General features: G+C 37.8%; 1 long non-coding RNA gene across 1 annotated transcript; it reads right to left on the bottom strand.

Moving 5' to 3' along the window:
* LOC122801377 lies at positions 1 to 23,854 on the bottom strand. Its single transcript, XR_006364697.1, has 3 exons — positions 23,718 to 23,854; positions 21,148 to 21,259; positions 1 to 153 (listed from the first exon to the last, which is right to left on the bottom strand). It is a non-coding gene; the product is annotated as an uncharacterized LOC122801377 (long non-coding RNA).
* Positions 23,855 to 24,480: the final 626 nt, after the last annotated feature.

Below are 24,480 nucleotides of genomic sequence, written 5' to 3'. Positions count from 1 at the left end.
TAAAGCATTTATTGCACATCTGTCCTCGAGTTGTGGTACTCTTTTTTTTTTTTATGAAAGTCTTGCTCACAGTTTCGCCGTTTTTTTTTTTTCTAGCTGATACTGTTGTTACTGCCAAGAATTCTTTGAGCACTCTGGTCTTTTTTATTCTTTCTGTGAAGGAGACAAAACAGTGCAAGTTAAAAATTTGTTACACACATCTTGTTTAAAAAAAATCCCATTCCCGTAGGTTGTTAGAAGTTTCACTGTGTACAGTATGTGTAGATTGCTTAAACAATAAGTGTTGCCATTTCAGTATGGAATCAATGACAACATTAATTAAAGGCACATCACTGTGTATTTAAAATTAGAGAAGAATATTATGTCGTATTCTAAAGTAATATTAAAGAAATGTTATATGGAAGACAATATTCTACTTTTTTACAAGCTCTGCTGCTCTTGATATCCTGCCACAAACTGGAGTTTTCTTGAGTAACTAACAGCAGTTAAAATAGTATAATGAACAAAAATGTTGTTTGGTTTTCACATTTTTTATGTCAACCTGTTGGTATAGAGGAAAGATTCCATTTTGTTGTGGAAGACTCAGAACCTGGTTGTAGCCCAAGGTTAGATTGGAAGAAGGGTATTGCAGCATTTGATATTTTTCTCTTCCTTGATTTATAATGCTAATAACACATGCTGCATGCGTGCTCTGAGATGAGCACTAGAGTGAAAAGCAGAACGTGGTCTTCACCATACCTGGCATGCATGTAAGCATGCTTCTCACAGTGACATCATAGCATGGGCATGCCCACTGGCAGTTTGGTACAGGAAGTGAATGCTGTGAGCTGCTAGTGAGCTTTTTCATGTAGTTCTCCTTTTAATTTCTTCAGTTTTTACTTGCAAACTGGTTGATGGTAAACAAGTCACTGAACTAGATGGTGTTCGTGGATCACTCCAGAGAAGGGGCACTTAGGTCTATCAGGATTACCTGGTTAATAAAAATTAAAAAAAAAGGAATGTAGCTGTTTCTTCTTGTGTCCATTTCAAGGGTAAAGCATTAAAGAATAAAAATCACCAAAGATAACAAGAGTGTGGCAACACCTAGCAGTTCGTAAGGTCAACATTCACTCTCCTTCAGGTGGGATTCAAATGAGTCACATAAGAGGATCGTAAGGGATGTTTGATAGCAAAACTAAGCACCTGATGTTAGCATTTCTAGAGGCTAAAAACAATTCAACAAAAAACGTCTTGATGCACAACTAATGCAAATTATAAACGGTATCTTTTATAATGTATGTAACAAACATTTTATTGATATGATCCAGAAACTGGATCCTCTTCATAATTATTATAATTAAGGTTAGCTTTGTATGCAATTCAGCCATATTGAGGGATTCACATATTTTGAATACAGAAAAATTAATGAGATGAAAATGGAAATACACTTCAAACAATCCCAACATGACAAAAACTAACAACTTTGAATTATTTTTCAGTACCCTTAAGGACTGCATTACTAATTACATCCTAATCAATACAAATATGGTGAGGGATTCAAGAATAAACCATAATAATGGTCCCATAAAATAAACTATACAGAAAAAAAAAAAAAAGAAAAAGTTACCTCCAAGTATAAAGCATTTCTCTGTATGGCCACTATAAAGTCACGCTTAATATATAAAAAAAAACTTTCAAAAACAATTAATGAAACTATGGCCTCCTGCCAGTTCTAGACTCTGTCAGTTAGCATAAGAGATTATGACTGTAAGCTGCTTCTGGGGTTTGAGCTTGTTAGCCTCTAGTCACTTACTGTGTGACTCTGTTTAGGCCACTTAATCAGACAGTGCCATCAAGTTACTCCTTGTGTCCAGTGGGCTTACCTAGTTAACAAAAAAAACAAACAAACAAAAAAACATTAAAGATAACAATAAATCTTTTCCAGGATCTAATACCCTTGATTTCAATGGGGCAGTATAGTCTGAATTCCAGTATATTGCCAATATCCATCTGCAAGTAAATTTAGTGCAAATTTTAGTAGACCAATAAGTACAGTTATTATCCCTGCTACAGCATCCATATTGTGATCTTCCTTAGAACACCCAGGACCAGACTCAGGTAGATTTAGCTTACGTTAAAAACACCAGAACCATGGCCCTGGACAGTTTTGTTGGCTGCTTTCCCAGCAGTACTGAACAGAATCACACAGATCCACTGTACATCCTCCTGAACCAAAGCATCACCAATGGTTTTGATCCATGACAGCAGGCCACTGTTCTCATCCACTACAGTGGAGCCGCAGCTGATCCAGGAATCTATGGATCGATTCATCAACCTAAACAGCATTATTGACAAACTTATGGAGATGAAACACATGCAACAAATTCAGAAGCATATTGGTAAGTTACTTCTCCTAGACATGTATCGCTATGGGTTGGTTAAGGGAAGGTTATAATGACTAAACCTGATCTCCTTCTTCATGAGCTTTACATATAGTCTAGACAAGGAACTACAGATACTTACAGCTTGCTAAAGCATTCAGTGCTTTTCTCCCACATACATAAAGATCATAAATAAACACAAAGAGCTCAGAGTTAATACTTATTTGAAGCAGTAGGTAGCCAGATGCCTCTAGAAATAATCAAAGTATGGTAGCCCCTTGGTCACACCAGTAAAAGTTACCATCAGGGTATTGCAAGATTCATAAGTCAGTCCTCTAGTTTCCGACATCTTTTTCTCAGATGCATGGGTTGGTACAGCAAACTGAATGACCAAGTTGGTTGATGATGCAAATAAGGAATGATTGTGAAAGAGGCTGAACATCCTACACAGTAATCAATAAGGTCGGAGTATGTTATGGGTATGGAAGACAGTTTTTGGAACAGAACTTCCTCAAAAAGAAAAAAAAAAGAGTATGCAAATGTAAACAGAAAGACAGCCAAGGTAAGCAACTAGTGAGGAAATGGATTTTGAGAACAAATAGGCCACTCTGATTGTTGACAGTTTGCACATGATCATTAAACTAGGAAAAAGTGTTTTAATGAATTCCACCATGACTTTTAGTAATTTTTTACTGAGAAGTGCAACTTTATACTGTTACAAAGTAAGTTTAAATTTGTTTTTTCCTAACTAAAATGTGTGTTAAATTACTTTTGGGAGCTGGGCAAGTATTTAAAGTGCTTTTGGCTGTGTTTTTTGGTGGAAAATCTATCTTTTTAATTCTTAACAATTTCACTGACTACTGCTGTTAGACTTTCCCGAGCTTCAGGCATAATATTCAACTTCACTGTGGAACAACCTACTGGTTCCTTTGTCCAGTTACAAAAGACGACAGTTTCCAAGCAGCCCCTTCAGCAGGCTACAAATCTGCCTCAGCCACAGATGGGTGACTCTGTTGCAGCCAGTTCTGGTTTCTCAGGCAATTCACCTTTTTCTTTGGCTCCCTCTGGTGTAGTCCCTACAGCCACTATAGACTGGGGTTAGACATGTCATCTGTGGCTGTTGAAGTACCCTTCAGGACAAGGAAGAACCACTCATCAGTCTCAGGGGAAGAAGCAGGGAGGAACTATCTGCTTAGCCAACTGAGATGCCTGTCACCAAGGAGTATTTGCACGGATTTGCCTGTCAGATGTCAGAAACTCCTGTCAAAAAGAAAAAGATTAGACATATTCATCCCCCCTGTCTCTTTTACTTTGGAGAGGAGTGATTTATTGGGCTTGGCTCAGGGTTTATTTCAGGCTCTTGACCCATCCAGTTCTGGTATTAATAGTAAGAGAAAAATTCTTCACTGTCTGAAGGTTTTCAGGTTTTTGTAGAAGAAAATTACTGTGAGAGGGCAATTTATGTGCTCTGTCTTTGGGTAGTTGATTATGGCTCTGAGAAGAGTGTTTCTTCTGCTAGTCCCTTAGAGTGTTTTTTAAACCATATCCAGAATTAATAAGTTGTTTCAGTAGAAACATAATGGTATTCCATTGTCTTTACAGAAATATTATGGATTATTATAACTGGAATTTCCTGAACCTATTCCAGTTCCTCCTGTTGTTCTAGCATTGGAAAATGTTTTTATTATAGCCTGTGACTTGCCTGATAGCCAGCCTGCTGACCATAAGAAAGCAGATAGATCGCATAAAGTTTCTCAGTCTTATAAATATTTATTTTCTAACTCCAGATCTGACCAAGGAGTGATTTCCTTGTGAACTCTGCTATTGCTAAACATCTGACAAATGCTAATCCCTCTCCCTCTTATTAGGATGGGAAAGCCTTTGAAAGATTTGGTAAAACGTGTATTCTTCTGCAACATGTATTTTTAGAAGTCTTAATTGTCAAGTTCATGCATTAAAGTTTGTGGTTGCATCTTTTGAGAATATGAGGAACATTCTAGCTTATTTTCCCTCTTCAGAGGAAAACTCATCTTTGTATAATCTTATTGGTTCTGTGTCTCAAGTGACTAAACACTTTTTAAAATATGCTTATGATTCAGCTGATCCTTCTTCCTGAGCTGACATTGCTGGAATGTTATACGACTTTTTGTTCGCTTGCATGCAAAAAAACGAATTGAGGATGAGAAAGCTGAAATTTAAAATTCTCCTTTGGACAAAAAGGGTATGTTTGGATCATCTGCTGAGGAGGTCCTGAAAAAACTTGATGAGAGGAAAGCGGAGACCAGGTTTCTAAGATTTTTCTGCCTTCTTTCTCCAAATTTCTTGCTGACAAACAGACTTTAAAAAAAACAGTAGCAAGGAGGCTCCAGAAAAAAAGCAGCTGCTCTTCAGAAATGAAGATAGTTCACCAGGTATGAATGACTATTCACAGAATGTCTTCCCCTTCTTACCCTGGCAAGCCTTTAAATCTTCCACAATATCTGGCTCTCAATTTCTCTCTTTGGCAACAGATATTCTAAGACAAATGGGTTCTGAGAATGATTCACAGGGAATCTCTCCCTCCTTGTCAGGGATTTCTCCTCATCCACCAGATCTAATTTCTTTTTTCTCTCCTGTCATTCAGTATCTGCTAATTCAGGGGAGTGATAGAAGCTGTCCCTCCTTCTTGAATAGAGAAAGGTTTTTATTAAAAAAATGTTTCTAGTAACAAAGAAAGAAACTTCATTGAGACCAGTTTTAGATTCTTTTTTTCTAAAGCAGTTTGTGAAAAGTTCCACATTTCTTAGGTTATTAGGTTTCATGGCATCCATGATTCTCATGATTCCTCTGGTCAGACTCCACATGAGTAAAGTTAAAATGGTACCTAAACTCTATATGGTCCCAACACCATTAGCCCATGACATTCCAAATCGTGTTTTGGGGATTTATAAAAATGGAACTCCTTTTGTGAGTGGACCATTTTTATCTGAATCCAGGTCTCCCATTTTTTCCTCTAACTACAGCACAATCTGTAATTAAAGATGCCTCGGACTTTGATTAGAGAGCAGTGTCTATGCAAGTAAAAGTCCAGGGTCTATGGAATAAAAAGGGCAGGCCAAAATACATAATTGTCAAAGCAATGGCAGTAATACATGCCCTCCAGTCTATGACTCATCTATGGTCCCCAGGATCATTACAAGTGATTACAGACAACACCACAGTAGTGTGGTACATAAACAAACAGGGTGGAATCAGAGCTTAACCTCTATGCAGACTAACTATGGCAGCCGGAGATATAACTTTTTGGGACAGTCTCACTCTACATGTATCCTACATCCCATCAAATGAATTGTTTTGTGGCAGACTTTCTGAGGAGGACCAGAACAGACCCTCACAAATGGAATTTGAATGGATGGGGGGTCTTCTAGGAATCCAGCTGTGGGGAATGCCTCAGATAGATCTCTTTGCTTCCATTTAAAGCAAACAATTGGCAAAATTCTGCTCCAAGACTCCTTGCAGGAAGGCCTGGAAAACAGATGCACATTAATTTCCTCGGACAGGAGTGCTTCTTTATCCTTTGCCAACCTTTCCACTGATATCCAGGGTCATTCTGAACATTCAGAAAAAATCTCCAAAGATAATTGTTGTGAATTCCTTTTTGGCCCAGGCAACAATTTTCTCCTTTCTTTTGGAAATGCCCAAGGACAATTACCTCAAGCTTCCCCAGAGACTGAACCTACTCACACGGGACAGGCATTGTTTCATACACCCCAACTTGAAACAACTTTAAATAACTGCCTGGATGGCAGAGCTTTAATTTCTTTCAGACACATATTTTCTCAGGATGTGCAGCAAATATTAAAGGAGGCAAAGATATCTGCTACTAGAAAATCATATATCAGCAAATGGAAAATATTTTCTAGTTGGTGCCAAGATAAGATGAATGACTCTTTTAAGGTTACTATTTCTCTGGTTCTGCAATATCTATGTGAGCTATTGTCCTCTGGCCTTTCTTATTCTTCTGTCAAGGTACACTTGTCAGCCATTTCAGCATGTCTGCCAATGGACCTTCCCCCATTTCAATGCATTGTCATGTAAAAATATTTTTGAAACAGGTGTTGCATACCAGGCGTCCTAGAAAACAGATGGCTCCTCCCTGGCATATTAACCTGTTTCAGAAAAATTAACACTTGCTCCAGTTGAACCAACTCATTAGGCTGATTTCAGGTTCTTAACATGGAAAAACAATGGTATTAATGGTTTTGATTTCTGCAAGAAGAGTGTATGAGTTGCACTTCTTATGGTGGGCCAGCCTTATCTCATTTCACACAAATATAGGGTTGCTTTGAGAATTAATCCTTCATTTATGGTTAAAGTGGTACCTTAGTTTACTTTAGCCAAGCTATCCATTTCCCTAAAAATGAGGAGGAGAGGATTCTCCATACTCTGGGTGTCCATAGACAGTTTGTTTACTATCTTGACAGGACTAAAACTTTCAGAAAATTTGAGCAGGTATCCTGGTAAGAAAAAGGAACAAACTGTGTCAAAGCAGATTATCTTCAAATGGTTGTCTTATGCTATTACCTTTTGTGATTCTCACTAAAATAAAGCTATTCTAGGTATGGTCAAGTCTCATTCTACCAGGGCCTTGGCTTTATCTGTGGAATTTTGGAAAGGGATTGATTCTATAAGTATTCTAGAAGCAGCAACTTGGTCCTTTGAACATACCTTTATAAAAAGCACTACAAACTGCATTCTTTCTCTAAATCTAGAGCAGGCTTTGCAAGGATGATTCTACAAGTGCTTCTGGACCCTCATCCTTCCACCACCTTCTCCTCCTCCCAGTCAATATAAGCTATGGTAGTCTGCCTACATAGGTAAGGCCACAGCATCAGTAATTAAATGATGAACATAGTATAGTAATTAAATGATGAACATAGTATACTTTTGTAAGTAAATGTACCATAACAGTAGATGTTCGAATGATAGCTGCTGCATTAGCCACTCCATTTCTCCCTCCAGCCCCCTTATTTTTGCATATTTTTATTGCCAGGGTGGGGACTTTAATTTTTATTTTCCTAGCACTGACATCTTTGAGGGCTGTAGCCTCCCTGTCTCAGTTGTCATAAAAGATCTGAAGGCCTTTCCATCCAAACCATTGCTTTTTCAGCTCTGGTAATTCTCATAATGGTTTGGGCTTGTAGAAGGTTCTAATAAACTTTAGAAGCTGATCGACTATTATTTACTTGGCAGAATATAATCCATACAGATAAGGCAACTGCAGCAGTGATAATTTGAACATCTACTGTTATGGTAAGTTTAATTCCACCATTATACTTTCGCCAAGCTTCCTGCAGGCCACTAGAACAAAAGCTGGACATAAATTATGTTCTTGTAGCCATGTAACTAAACAAAGCAATGCTGAGTATCACAAAGGTGAAATATTGATAAGACATTTATTTGCAAGTGTTCTTAGAAAACTATATTAGAATCCTCTTGCCAGCAAGATTCTCAATGAAAATTTAAAGTTTCTGTAGAATGCCATTAAAACAAAATGAAACATTATCTGTCTCATGTCTTTCTGTGATAAGGATGTGTAATGCTGAAAAATACAGCTTCAGGTACCCTATTGTCACCTACAAACTTTAATTATATGATATCGTCATCATATTTGTTATATAGATCAACTATTAATTAGTGCTTAGTTTATACTTAACATTGTGTTCACTGGATGTTTTTGTAAGCAACTTTCACACACAAAATAAAGTATTGTTATATTTGAAAATGTTTCATAATATTTTATTTTAAGCCAGTACTTAATTTCTGCTGGTGTTAGAAAAACTGCCTTGCATTCTTATTCATTGTAACATAAACACAAGGAGATCTCGAGGAATGTTGTTTTAATTTCTTTGGAAAGTGTTTTGTGTACATTTATTTAATCATGTTTATATTTCTAATTGCATAGGGACATCAATCATGTAAAATGAGCCTTGTTAAATGATCAGTGCCCCTGATTAATTATAAAATTTAACATAATGCAATTAATAGGGACTTAAAACAATGGTCCCATAGAATGTATTGATTAATTATAAAATGAAACATAATGTAAAGAATTAAGGAATAAACCACAAGTGGATGTAGATATTTCAGAATTTACCCATGACTGGCATGGTTTGTCCGAGTGACTGAACAAAGCCAACAGTGGGCAAATCCTGATACATCCACACAAACAAATGGGTTATTGCTGCTATACAGTGACATTATTTAAGAAAGAAATTGCTTACCTTTTTAAATAATGTCTGTGTGTAATGGCACTGTAGTGTTCCCCTGCCTTCTTCCTTGTTTACTGATCTAATGTGCATGTAAGGGGCTTATGTCCCCACGCTTACACAGTACATAAGTAGAATGCAGGAAAAGCGTTGGAGAAAAGACACTCTCCTGTTACTGTTGTTTTTTTTTTTTTTTCCTGATGAGATTTTACAAGGGACAGCATAGAAAGAGAAGGAAAATCAGGTATATTTCTGTTTCTTTATTTTGAGAACGTACCTGACTTTTCTTAAATTTTGCACTGTCCCTCATTATATTCCAATAGAAAAGTCTGACCACTCAATGGTACTCTAGCAGCTAGAGTTTATTCTATTGGTAAATGCTCTATTCACAGCAGGCATGCTGGTTGGGTTGTCCAATCAGTGTGCTCATTTTAGAATACAAATGAGTTTTCATTGTATAATTAAGCAATAACCCACATCTGGGTGTGGGTAATGCTAGATTTACCCACGGTTGGTGTGGTTTGGTCATGAGGGTGAAGCTCGAGTGACCAGACAAAGATGCCCATGGGTAAATCTAGCATTACCCACACCCAGATGTGGGTTATTGCTATTATACAATGATATTATTTAAGAAAAAAAAATACTTACTTTTCTTAAATAATGCCTTTCTATAATACCTGTGTGTTGCCCATCCACAGTTTTCCACTATCCTGGGGCTTTTTCTGATGTACTGTGCATGCGTATGTTTATGCAGTACATTAGAGCTGTGTAGAGGAAGCAACAGAGAAAGGAAGATCTCCATTGCTTTTTTAAAGCTGTCTTACTATGTTAAACGAGTTTAACATAGCGAGATATCTTTAAAAAAGCAACGGAGAAAGGAGGATCTCAGTTGCTTTTTTTTTTTGAAGCTATCTCGCTATGTTAAATGTATAACATAGTAAGATTACAGCAATGGAGATCTTCCATTCTCCGTTGCTACCTAACACAAATAAAAAAAATCAAGACTTATACTAATGGAAAAAGTCCGGGCGACCGGACCTTTTTCGGTTAGTATATGTCGGATTTACAACGGTCACGCTGGTTAGACTGGCCAATCAGCATGCACATTTTGGAATACTAATCGGCAGTCATTGTATTATAAGGAATATAAAACACCATCCCATAGAGTATAATAGATCTTAACCCTAGGATTTTCCTAAATTTATGTCATAATGCATAAAAGCATAAGATATTGTTTTACCAGCAGTAGCAGATGCAGCTGTCAAGAGTTTACTTAAAATATGATTTTTACAGAATGATTTTAATAATGGCACTTTAATATTTAGGTGAAAATTACACAAAACAGTATTCAAGAAGCATAGTCACTGCATGATATGGTATACCTCAGAAACTTGGATTGTCTCTTTAAAAAGCTTTGAGCATATATACAAAAATATGTGAGTCTATATTGTATGCTCGAAGGTTTAAAACTTTGACTCTCATATGATCAACAACATATGAGCAAAGTTTCAAAACTTCCAACACATAATAAAAAATAAAAAAAAAAATAAAAAACTTACCTGAACGCTCCGGTCAGGTGGGCAAGACCCCTGCACCCTCTACACCCCCCCCCCGCTACTAAAATATACCAACTCTGAGATCGCACTACTTTGAAGTAAAGGGAAATATTCCCTATGGTGATCTCCGTTGAAACTTGTGAGCTTTCAAAAGTTCGCTCATATGGTGTCGACCATATGAGGCTCAAAGTTTTGAATGTTTGAGATTTCTAATGGAACCCAAATATGTGGCAGTCTAAACACATGATGTGGACCTTCCAAGACTTAATCTGACAGCAGTGCATCTTACTCCTGCAGCTTTCTCTGGGAGGGCTAACTAAAGCTCTGGAAGTCATTTTTATCTACAGAACAATATTAAATGCTTCTAACTGTTTGGAAGTGTGAGCATGAGATGGCCAATGGCTAAACTGCAAACCCAAAAATGATATGCAGTACGTGTACTAATGAATAATGTGTTAGACTAACTTAAAGACACCCAATGGCTTGGTGTTGGATATGTGTTTGTTATATGGATTCTCAAGCAGTTTTGAAAATAAATATTCTAAGTTTTGACACTTGGCTTTTTACAAAGACACAGTGAATAGTTACATACATTGCTAAATTAATAAATGGACTGCTGTTGCTGCTGCTTAAACATATCATGGCCTGAGTTTGCTAATTAAAAATGTAGTCCCTGATGCACAGTGTTTCAGTGCTTGCTTATTCATTTTTTGTATGCTATCTATGTGTGGTAAATTTGCCTGACCTTCTCATTTTATTAAGTTGCTGTGATTTCTCCTTGCAAATTCTCCTATGGCAGGATAATCAGGACTCCCATAAATTGGACCAAGGACTAAAAATTGATTAAATATGATCGGGCCTGGTGAGAGAGACTGAAAGAGAGTTTTCATCTTTAAGATTGCATTTTGCTTCCTGCACACCATCCAGTCTGTAGGCAGGTTAGGATATAGGCAGACAGAGATGCTCTAACAATGGGATATGAATGAGCACATTCTTAATCATATTTCCTGCTCAATGTATTGCTTTATAGAGAAATGTTATACTTGTGTATATCTGTATGCTATTAATTGTACACCTCTCACACTCTGTATGCTATTAATTGTACACTTCTCGCACTCTGTATGCTATTCATCGTACACCTCTCACTCTCTGTATGCTGTTCATTGTACACCTCCCACTCTCTGTATACTATTCATTGTAAACCCTTCACTCTCTGTAGGCTATAAATTGTACACCTTTCATTCGCTGTATGCCATTCATTGTACACTTCCCACTCTCTGTATGCTATTCATTGTACACCTCTCACTCTCAGCATGCTATTGTCTGTACACCTCCCACTCTCTGTATGCTATTAATTGTACACCTCCCACTCTCTGTATGCTAGTGTTTGTACACCTCCCACTCTCTGTATGCTATTGTTTGTACACCTTTCACTGTCTGTATGCTATTCTTTGTACACCTCCCTCTCTGTATGCTATTCATTGTACACATCCCACTCCCTGTATGCTATTCGCTGTACACCTTTCACTCTCTGTATGCTATTGTTTGTACACCTTTCACTCTCTGTATGCTATTCATTGTACACCTCCCACTCTTTGTATGCTATTCATTGTAAACCTCTCACTCTCTGTATGCTATTCATTATACACCTCTCACTCTCTGTATGCTATTCATTGTAAACCTCTCACTCTCTGTATGCTATCCATTGTACACCTCTCACTCTCTGTATGCTATTCATTGTATAAGTCCCACTGTCTGTATGCTATTCATTGTACACCCCCCACTCTCTCTATGCTATTCATTGTACACCTCTCACTCTCTGTATGCTATAAATTGTACATCTTTTATTCTCTGTATGCTGTTCATTGTACACTTCCTACTCTCTGTATGCTATTCATTGTACACCTTTCACTCTCTGTATGTTTTTCATTGGACATCTCTTACTCTCTGTATGCTATTCATTGTATAATTCCCACTGTCTGTATGCTATTCATTGTACACCTCTCACTCTGTGTATGCTATTAATTGTACACCTTTCACTCTCTGTATGCTATTCATTGTATACTTTCCACTCTCTGTATGCTATTCATTGTACACCTTTCACTCTCTGCATGCTATTCATTGTACAACTTTCACTCCACACTTGCCATACCATGACATTTTTGACTCACATCTCTGTTGACTGTACTAGAATCCACCATCTTCATGAGTCTCCACAAAGGAAATAAGGATGGCATCATTTCTGTTTCTTTAGTTCAGTCATATTGATGATTGTACGGTGGTGATTCATAGATTCACCTACAGCTAGTTTAAAAAATCACCCAAGATGACTTCTAGGCATTCGCCGTACTAACAACAGCTGAAGCCTATTGTATGGTGCTTCAGATCTCAGATATGTAAATTTAATATTTACATGTCTGTTTTTATGCCTTTATCTGGTGGGTTACTGTAGCTCATGTATGGGAGCAAATTTGTAGGGAAACTGTCAACACATAAACTTACAAACAAGAAGATCTGGGTGCTTTTGGAGTTCCAGCAGTGACAGCATTCTGGATATGGTGAAAGTGGGACTGGGGCTTTTACCTGTGATGGACTTGACTCTTCTGGAATGACAGAGTACATCTAGCCTCTTCTAGCATGAATCTAAATGTTATAGCAGTAGCCCTAGGCGATATCAGTGACTGCTTTCACACATCAGTCATCTGACCTTCACTGTCAGGGCATTAACATTTTTGTTTTCAGAATCTAAATAAAAGACTGATCTCAAAGGAGTTTTGAATTGCACAGAGTGCAGGTTATAGAAGCAGTGCCATAAGAATTCCTTCTCAGACACAAAAACCTATTAACATAATGGATTAAAGATAAAAAAAAACAAGGTTGAAGTATTAATGTTCAGATTCCGGGTTCACCAGAAAATGTAGAGGGGTGCAAAATGGCTTTATTTCTTTAAAAACACCTACCATAAGCAATAAATAGATCTGGCCTGCATGTCTGTATCATACAGAGGGCATGTCAGTCAATGAGACTTTCTGAACATGGGCTATAATAACTAGATTTATGAACCATCCCCAAAAGTAATAGATGCTGAATGTAACTTGGACACCTGCTACATTTACATATCAGGATCAAAATATTTGTTTTATCAGTCATCTTTCTACTGCAGTGCCCCACCATTAAAGTGACTCTGCAAGAATTGTGTACCTTTCTAAAGTGCATGGAACAGAGGTAAATAATTCCTATGAGAAATTAAGACTCTCCATTTCAACATTCTCACTGTTTCAATTTTAAACCTACTGAATTGTCTACTTTCATTATTAGCTATAGTGTTTAAACATTCACTACTCAGCTGCTGCATCACAGATGTGGTTCTGTGAATGAAAGAATATGCTTTAGAGTCCTTTAGTTTGTTAGCCATGTTTCTGATAAGTAAAGTTTAACTACACTCTTGTTGTAGACTTGCAGTGTGGCATGAAGTTTGGTGATTATTTTTTGGTGTGGTGTGCATGCCATCTTTAAGAGTATGGGCATGCCAGTTGTTATAAAGCTGGGAGATTCATAGGATCATAGGAAGTTACTAGGCTAATGGCCCTAAGGACCTTACAAGCCTAACCAAATTCTTACCCTTATTTCCGCAATCAGCACCTATTGCCTCTGTCCAAGAGAGACACAGAGAGACACAGGTGAACCCCGGGTTGAATTTATGGTCACCCATCCAATTGTCTATATTGCATTTGAAAAGGGCCAACGAGCTGCACTGTTTGACATGAAGTGGGAGTTTGTTCCAAAAGTGTGGTAACCTCTGGGGGACAAATCTGTCCCTCCAGCAGGTTTTATTAATGTCACATACTAGGCTAAGGTCTTTAGAGTGAATAACCTATGTACCATTTGAGTAACGGATATGCAGCATTTCCAGTAAAGCAGGGTCAGAGACTGCCTTGTATGCAAGGCAGAGATCACCTCTGAGGAGACTGTATGAAACAGAATAAAATGACAGTGATTTCAGATAATCTCCATTGGACAGATGCTGAAGACCTTGAATTTCCTTATGAGGAACCTTTGTGGTTTCTCCAGTTGCTGCAGGTGCTTGGAAAGGTACATACCAAAAGGGGCATTGTACTCAATTATTGGCCTGAGGAGGGAAGAGTACAGGGAGGTTATAACTTCTTTTTTTCTGGAGGCAATGCCCTTACTTATGAGATGAGCAATACGGAATGCCCTTCTTACCACTGTGGAGGCATGGTGGTCAAAGGTTAGGTTGCTGTCAATCTGTGTGCCCAGGTCTCTCAGCACTGAGTGCACACTTAAGGTGTTGCTATTGATGTGGTATTTTGCAGGAATATTACTTATACTGAAAGAAATTATAATATATTTTTGCATTGAATTTAAGGCCATGACTTTGGCACCAATCATTTGTTTGTGTAAGACCCTCTTGTAGGATGTTGACATCGTTTGGAGATTCTATGACTGCACCCAGTTTGCAGTCATCAGCAAACTTTGTCAACCACAGACCTTTAGTTTTTACTTGTATTTTGGAGAAATAAATTCCAAACAGTACAGGTCCCAGCACTGAAAAAAATATATTTTGTGTGTGTGTGACTCTCTCTCCCATAGCAAGCAGAGTCTCAAAACAGAAGTGTCATTGTTAGAGTGGAACAATGCCAATCTAGTAAGACATCACAGCTGCCTCAGTTTAAACGTGTCACTAATGCTTTTATTACTGACATGCACACACACACACACACACACACACACACACACACACACACACACACACACACACACACACACACACAAACAAAACTACTGACCATTAGCCACTATTCCTTCAAATTAAATGTCTGCTTGTTCTTCTGGTGCTAGGGATGAGACCTGTCTGTCATTATCCAAGCAGCTACGGTGAGTGTACATGTCTTGGGACAGTATTACTGCATACTGTAACAACTGTCTCAGCAGGGTAATAGTCATACAGTGGGTTGATCTGTCTCACTTTCTTAGAATGACTTCCTCCAGTACCTAGGCCTCTAATAAGTTACAGGTCATCTGGGCTGCAGTCAGAGCTTTATCCTTGCACACCACAGAGCTGGAACTTGGATTTCTCAAATGTTAAAATAGTTTTAACATCATAGAGTATGTGTTTGCCTTGAACAGTTTAAAATTATCTTACAATTGTCTTCTGTTGATGTGCCTTTTCTTCCTTTTTTCCCTTTTGCTTTTGGCTGGCCAGTGCCCTGATTATTTGGCATTTTAGGTATTTTGCCTTTGGGAGTCAAAAGTATAAGGGGCAGCATATAATTCATCAGTGATGCTGGGCTTTCATTTTTATTAACTAGGCAAAATGATTACATGGGAATTGGTGAATGTTATTTATGATTTTTTTATTTGTTTCATGGTATATAGCTGGAACCGGAAATCTTATTTAAAGGGACAGGCTGTTGCAATACTTTAGGGCCTCCTGCCTTAATGTCAAATGTTTATAAGCAATCCATCTGGATACTGATGAGTACTGGAAGTTATGTGGGGTTCGGTATCATGTAACAGAGTTATCTTTTTCTGAGCAATGGCAATAAAAAGGTATGATAGTTTTAGATCATGCGGCTATTTTGTGGTAACTTGCATCCTTAGGATTAGTCATGCATTTAAAGATGGATGGAGGTGGGTTGTAATGTATGTAATATCTACCTGACATTGCTTACATGTTATTTGTATCATAGCTATCCCCCAAATAAAATATAGGGGTTGCTTGATTGAATTTGAGGCAACTTTCAGGTGGACTGATTCTTATATGGGATTTTTAATGTGATTTCATTAGCAATTAGCCCAGGGTTAGTATTAAAAACAGATGTATTGATGTGGATTTAGTGTGCAATCAGTAGGGCATATGGAAGAAATAATGATTATGCATTATTCAGCCTGGCATGATTCTATGGCCTAAGCAGGCTGTATTTAGGTGTCACTGGAGCTGCTGTCATGTTGCTTACCTTTTAATAGTTACAGCTTCCCGATAATAAAAGAAGCTCCTTGCTACAGATTATGAAATCTCCTTGCTACAGTTTCATTTCTGAAGCAGTTGAAACAAGCACAAGGAAATTTCTTAAACTGGGGAAAGGACTGGAACTTTTTGCTATAGTTAATAAAAGATACACTATGCCCTTGTCATCTAAGCAGCTACATTCATGATTGGCAATTGCAGCTGCTTAAATGCTTTTACTACTACGAGATAGAGCAAAAGTAATTTGGTGCTTACATAAATGTCCATTTCACCTTTAACTGCTTGGGCCTAGGATAGCCAGCCATCTCACACCACCTTTAATATGACACTTTATGAGTCACTTATACTTGCCTTTTTCAGAAAAAGGAGTTAAGAGTGCTTTGCATAATTTCTAGAGCAGAGCTGTAGCAAGCGTGGGATTTAGTAGGCAGCTGCTGTGGACATAATCTGTTAGGGGTGATAATCAGCACTGTGCAATAGGTGCAGATTGGTCCCTGCACGTAGTCTCCTTAATTACACAAGCATTTAAGGTTGCAGTGGTGTCTGCTTAAATGATACTCCATAAATGGTACTGCTACTGTAACGGGACACATTTAGTGCTGCATAGTTGATGATTGATATTTGGCTTGCAAGGCCGTAACAGTACCACATAGCTCTCTGAAAATGTGGAAGGCATGGTACAGTAAACAGCTGCTTTTTAGATATATAACAGCTCCTTGATTAGCTTGAAGGCCCAACGACCTTTACGTTTTCCTTTTTTTTTTTTTTTTTTTTTTTTTAAACTTGGCTTAGGATGGAGGTGCCAGTTGGTATTGCTCAGGCTACCATTTGGCTTAAGAACAGCTCTGCCATGAGGAATGGGAACACAGTGTGATGGGATGGAATATACTAGTGAAGTTTATGAAGTACTCCCTCAGCTAATTCTGTCTAGATTGCTAGAGATGATGAACTTCTGTAACCACAGGGGACACAGACAATTCACTAAATGGCCCAGTAGAGGCTGATGGGATATATGCAAATAAACCCTTAAGCTTGCAGGCACCCTAATGTTTATGGACATCAGGCTTGGGTTTAAGCTCTGTGTTTTTAAAGTACAGCCAAACAATCCCCTTATGCTGTAATGATGAGGTCAGAAAATGGCTGAAACATGCCATGTTTATAGCTAGTGGGGGTTGGCTTTATTGGCCTGAATGTACCCATAAAGACTTAAAAAGTAAAAAGTCATGGGCATTCAGAAGTTATGTACCTGAAGCACTGATATGTCCTTAATGACTCATTTGCAAGTATCTCATGGGCCTCCACTACAGGAGGTTTAAGGTTTTTAACACTCTAGCTTGGCTGGCTCCTTGTTGCAGTTTTTATTCATGCTTATGCTTATTGGTAGGATATTCATGTGCATTTACTTTGTGGTGAAACCCTTGTTATACTGTCCCATGGAAACAGAAGAAGTGGGGAACACTCCATTTTCTCTATAGCCCTGTTACAATGGAAGTGTATATGCTGAGGTATAGCCAGGTAATCTCTAAATGATTCATGCATATTTGGACAACCTTGCTGGCTGTCAAGGGTTTTACTTCTTCATCTCCAATGAAAAAGACCAGATTGTGCCATATACACTTGTCTGCCAGACTGAAGGATATTCTAGAAGTGATCAGTATGAAAAGGCTGACTTTTAAAGAAAATAGTTCCAGACTTACACAGTAGCGCATTCTGTAGCCTACTGTCTACATCTCATATAATAATATAAGACAGTAGTAGTAGTAGTTGGAGTGAAGAATATACGGTGGGCATATATATCTTTAAGAGGAAAGAGAGAACCTGCAATGCTCTGTTAACTGAGTTTCAAACATTAGTTATAAAAGGTTTGTGGAAAAAACATAATGCTGCTTGGTTTTGTAAATATGTAAGGCCCCGAATGATATGAGGAATTTTTACCTCATTAGTTTTGGGAGAAGTTGGTAATGCCAAAGGTATTGAACTAAGCGGCTTGGACTGCAATCTCTGCCTTATGATGCCTGCTTATATATCCACATCCATGTGTCCATGCAGTTATAGTTCTTTTCATGCTGTACATTGCATATCCTATTGCTTGTACTACACCTTCTCTGTAAGATGTTTTTGTGTCAGTCTCAAGGTTGACAGAGATGCTTTCCTTAAGAGGGAGATGTGTGTTTGTTGTGGCTAAAGGTAGATAAGCGCTTTGATTTAATAGTGAGCTGTTGAGAAGAGAAGCGGTCTTACTGTATTCTTAACCGCTAGACTAATACACAGTATTCCTATAATCATTGATGCACAGTGATTATTTAGAACATTGGACATTGTGTAACTGTGGGTCCAGATACCTAGTGATGCAGTTACACAAGCTCTAATGTTCTGCATAATTGCTGATTCCTGTGCTACACTGCTGTAGAAACTACACTGTCTGCAGTAAACGAAGTGACCATGTTGGCATTTTTAACAGAGGAAGTAGCAGCTTGTTCTTTTAGTTCCATTTGTAAGGGGAGCTGCCACCCCCTTACTGAGGAGTGTGGGAGGTGAACGGGTATGGAAAAAACCCTCTTCCAAACTGAATTACCAAAAAAAACCACAAGAATCCATTAGAATATTACTATGGCAGTGGTTGTCAAACTATGCTACTGCTGCAACATTCTAGAAGCTCTGGTAATGCAGTGGCAATATCTACTGCTCTGAATTAACACCTGATGTACTTAAGTAATTTTGCTTCAATCCATGCACATCCTAGTCTCAGCTGGGATACTTTAGCCATGGTATGACCAGGTTCATCAGACTGCTATGCTTGCTAAAATGAACACCGGTTTTAGTGTCAATGGAGAGCTATCTGCCTAAGAATAAGCTTAGTGTTGAGGATCATTATTCACGTTATCACGCAGAAATTTCCCTTAAGAAGGCATAGTCCTTGTTTAGGAAGATATTTTTTGCTTTGAGCTTACTGGCTTTTTGACATGGTAGACAGGCTGTACACTTCCAGTCTGTTATGCATGGCAGACATTTTCAATGGTGAACTCATTAGGCAGAAAGCTCTCATCTACCTCCATAGGACTTTGAGGTGTTTCTCTATGGCTTCCTCTTCAATTTTCATCGCACACATTTTATTATGTAGACTACTTGTGTGTCATGATTCTGATCTTATGCATGTATCCATGTACTTGTGAGGTGGACCCAGGTCCAACCAAGTCAGTTAAATCCTGACTGTATGTATTCATTCCAGTAAGCTATTCCCTAGATTGTTTGTATTTCTCTAAGACCAGGGAAGTTTGCATAATCAAAAAGAGACATTAAGTAACTTTGTTCTAAAGAAGCCAACATTTCACCATTATAATCCCAAGACGTGCACCCTATTTCAAACCTACCTTCTGTAGCAAGTTTATTAAGAAGCTCGTTGTAGTGCGGCTCAAATCATATTTAGCGCCTCATTATCTCACTGATCGATTTCAGTACTGCATAATACAGAGATCGCTTTTTTTACACTTAGAAATGTTCTCCTGGTCATAAGTGATCATTGCTGTGAGTTTTGGTCTTGCTTGACTTGTCAGATGGTTTCAGCAGTGTGGATCATAGAATCCTACTGAAGTGGTTGACTGTGGCCTACTATTGTTTGTGTTCTGCAGTCCGTGAGTAGTTTGCCCACTCCTTGTCAGAGTGCAGGTGGATGGAGATACCAGGAATGAACTAACACTTAAGCCACCTGCTACTGTGGGGGCCTCCTCAGGTTTCATTTCTCGTCCACCATTGTTAGTTATGGTTTGTATGCTGTTACTTGGTGAAGTCATTCAGGGGATGTTTGAGTAATTAGTACTATGGAAAGGTTACTCAACTTTATCTTTCTTCCCTCAGGGAAAGATATCAGCCGTGTTAACATTAGTTGACAGTGTGGGCACCACCTTAAATAAATTAAAAACATTTGGGCTGTGCCATGGTGTAGTGGTTAGTATTATTGCCTCATAGCAAGAGGCTCTCTGGTTCAATTCTCAGCTGGGTGCCTCCTGTGTGGAGTCTGCATGTCCTTTGTGCATTCACATGGGTTTCCTCTGGGTGCTCCGGTTTCCTCTGTTAACTGAGTTTCAAACATTAGTTATGAAAGGTTTGTGGAAAAAACATAATGCTGCTTGGTTTTGGGTCTGGAGCCTTCCTCTCCTGGCTTCCATTGCGCTCTGTCTCAGTCAGACTTTCCTGGTAAACAAATATTAAATAAATAAATAAAAAAATTTGGGTAATGTTCATCATGTGCAAAATGCATGTTATGGCTACTCCTGCCACCTTTAAGCCTTTTGTAATGCGATATATTTCCCTCTTGGTTTTGGTGAAGGGTTAAAATGAGTTGGGCCTTGAGTGTACAGTCTGGACTTTGCTCTTAATAACTGACTTACATTAAGGGAACCAGGTGCTTGCTGAAGTTACTTAATTTTTCACCATCCAAGTAACATCGCCCAAGTAAGACACATGATTTCACTAAAGGATCTTTTTTAAGACTGCATTCTTTAGTCTCACTGCTGTTGGATTACTACATAGCCTTTAACTTTAGGCTAGAAACTGGAAATCTTCATCTGCAAATAGTACAGAACTCTGTGACATATTTGTTAGATGCAAAAATCTCTTGGTCATAGAGCATTGGTTGCAGTACTTTGGAGATTGTTCAACAAAACAGCATGTAGTGGTGCTGGTGGTCCATGCCGAAGACATGCATGCCTTGCTGTATTCTACTTGTAATCAACACCAGAACATAGTATCACTCATGATTTCCTCCCTGCATTATTAACCTGGGCTGCATAAATGATCTAAATTCCTGTTGTGGGGCATTATCTCTTCTTCCTTACTCCACACTGCAATCTGTAAGAAATAAAATATGCAGGCCTATTCTTGGGAAGGGTGGCAGCCATTTGGTATCATGTAAAGAAGAGTAGCAAAAGGTCTTAAAAGGAAACAGTCTCTGCGAATAATCTCATGTATATAACATTCGATTTTATTTATCTTACCTGCATCTGAAGTGCCATACAATGAGGCTGATGACGATAATAATGACGGTAAGAGACACAGAAACTCCAATAGCGATATACACTGGATTTGGGCCTGCTGGTGGTGGTGTTTCTGTAAACAAAACATAATATGGATGTCAGAGTTTTTAAGTTAATAGAATAAAAAATGTTTGTTGTAAATTTGTAATGTCATTTTTCCACATATCTTCCAGAAATCACAAAATAGTTTATATATTGGGCTCACATTCTTCTAAGGTTCAATGAACATCGCAAGTGCCATTTCGGGGCACTGAGCTTATGTCATTTAAAACTGGATCAAGTACGGAACGACTTCCTCAAGATCATACATATTTTTCTAAAGTACATTACATTTATACAAGTCAGGCAATTTGTAACTGAAAAGGGTTAAAATTAAATGTCAGAAAAATGCAGTATTGCCACATTTGGTAAACAGCTATCATTCTCAGCTTACAGTATAGCCAGTGCCCCACTCCAAACTGGTAATAATGGTCGGAAATTTGGCACCTTTGTCAACAATTTTCTCTCCTTTGACTACCATGTAGCTTCAGTGGTCAGGAAATCCTATTTAGCATAACTGATATCTAAAGTATCTCATTCAATTCAGAAGCAGTTACCACTCTTCTGTAGGCTTCCTGATGAGATCAGTTATCAAGTATCATGACCCATTTAGCATATACCTATCTTGACCAATCATACAGCTAGGAAACCTCCAATAGTTCCAAACTAAAAAGATTGCTGTTCTAAAAATTATTGGCTACTAGGACTGGCTTGTTTATATACTCTTACTTAGAAATATGTGTCTTGCATTTTCCCATTAAGGACCCAACCTTCCTTTATCTCTTGTATTTCTGCAAGACAAACCGCTGTACAAACAACAGAACTAAGGATTTGAATATCTACAAACATATAAATAAAACATGCTGGAGGGACAGATTTATTACCTGACATTTACCCTATCCCTGGAATAAATTGCTTTACATGTTAAACTCATTGACACCTTTGCATCCTCCAAGATGAACCTTGATAACTGGATGGGCATTCCCAATTTCATCCCTTTTTTCTATTCTAGAGGCAGGAAGTACATCATGAGTGTAGGTATTAGCAAGGCAAAAAAGGTCTAACAGCTTACTGACTTTGTTGTCCGTATTGATCTGCTCTGATTCCGAGATGCTATGATCCTAAACAAGCCACTTTACCAGGGTTGCCTTTAAAAGCAAGTAATCACCCTTAAGGGGGGGTCTTAAATTGGTTAATGAAATAGAATAAGTAAATAAAACTTGTTTCTCAGTAATAATGTCACATTTGCATTATAAGGCACAAACATGTAATTGGGCTCTGCAACAGAGGAATACATGTGTATTTTTGCAGGAGCACATCTTTACTATCTAGACTACTCTACACACATATATATATATATATATATATATATATATATATATATATATATATATATATATATATATATATATATATAGATACACACACACACACATATATATATATATATATATATATATATATATATATACACATATATATATATGGGTCTATGTTTCTTGATCGAAATTTCACAATCTTGAACAAGAAATATCGAGACCCATTAAAGCAAAAGTGCACTACATTGAAAGTGCACTTTCGCAAAAGCCGGTTCTCCGAACCAGGAAAAAAATGAATAAAAAGCTACTTTAAAAAGTATTTTGCAGGGAGGCAAGCCCCCCTGCACATACTAACTCCGACTTCGCACTACAGTGGGGAAAAGGATATATTTCCATATCCCCAGTGTAATGTGCTTCGAAGAACTGGCTTTTGCGAAAGTGCACTTTTGACTTAGTGCACTTTCGCTTAAATGGGTTCCATCTTTTGGTTGTTGAACAAGTGTGATTTCGACAATCAGAAGTAGACACACACATATATATATATATATATATATATATATATATATATATATATATATATATACACACACACACACACACACACACACACACACACACACACACACACACACACAAACACACACACACACACGTCAGAAGATTTCCTAGTAGCCAAAATACTTTCTTTCTAGTGCAGTCATAGTTTTGTGGACTTTTTAATTTTTCTACTGCATTGCTCAATAATATCACTGGAAGGATAGTGTGAGGGTGCATCCCACAAACTTTAATGGATGAGTCACCAAGCACACACTGTGGTTTGTCCAACAAATTCTGTGGATGCATCTGTATGCTGTCCCCACTTTGATAACAGCAAGGGTAAAGGTCAATGAACTTTCCATGGATGTCATGTAAAGAACCATACTATTTTACAAAGGTTTTAATTTTAAGCATCATCTTCTACAGCAAGCGCAAGTGGGATGAAAAGGCAGCATGGTACAGGAGGTACTACATGCCATGGTAGGTAGATACAGTACAACACTGTGACAGAACACTTTAAATATATAGCCGAGATGTCTGGCCAAGATGCTCTATCTAAAGATGCATTTGTGACTCACCTGTAAGTGAAAATGAAAGCATGCAATCCTTTATGACTACAAGGAATGACTGGATTACCTGCTTCCTTTATGTTTTCACATGTATTTCCCACATATGGCTCTTGACATTCACAGATAAAGCTAAAAGTGCTGTTAGCACTGTCTGATATCTCCTTGCATAATCCATCATTTTCACATGGATCCCCAAGACAAGGGCCAGCTGAAAAACAAACAAACAAAAAAAAAACAGGCAAAAAATGTCCATTAAAAAGATAAGTAAATGTCCAGTGAACTATACATTTTTTTCTTTTATCAAACTACCATTTTGATAGAACAGCTGTCCCTTTTCTCAAAGATCATTTCATGTAACAGGTGTAATTTTTAGATTTAATTTGTGTTTTAGTTTACCAGACGAACAATGTTTGCTGTGATACAATTTATATAAAAGAATGTCTCATAGAGAAGTAATTTAAGTAATTTCAATTTCCCAAAATATTCAGTGACTGTAGATTTACTGTACAACTAAAGTGTTTTTCTGGCATTCCTACAGGGTATAGAAGCATCTTTCAAGTTCCACGAAGCATGGCTGTCCTTTTCATTTCTTATTTATTTGGGCTATTTTCTTTTAAATAATAAAATCATTTTTTAACTAAACCATAGCTCAAATAACGTTAGTGTACCTTTAACTGATGTCACCCTAGGGATCATGTTGGATTGCATCCATAGACTTTAATTGATAGGCACCCACACATGAGCAGTGGTGCATACGTTACAGTTATGGATCGATCACCATGCTACTTAATATGCTCAAATCATAGGGATAAAGGTTAAGTGAATCCCTT

This window comes from Protopterus annectens, chromosome 4.part1 (genome assembly GCF_019279795.1).
Source record: "Protopterus annectens isolate FY-2018-M chromosome 4.part1, PAN1.0, whole genome shotgun sequence".
In the NCBI taxonomy this organism is placed as follows: Eukaryota; Metazoa; Chordata; order Ceratodontiformes; family Protopteridae; genus Protopterus; species Protopterus annectens.
The sequence above is the reverse complement of the archived record's forward strand: the minus strand, read 5'-3'. Positions and strand labels throughout refer to the sequence as shown.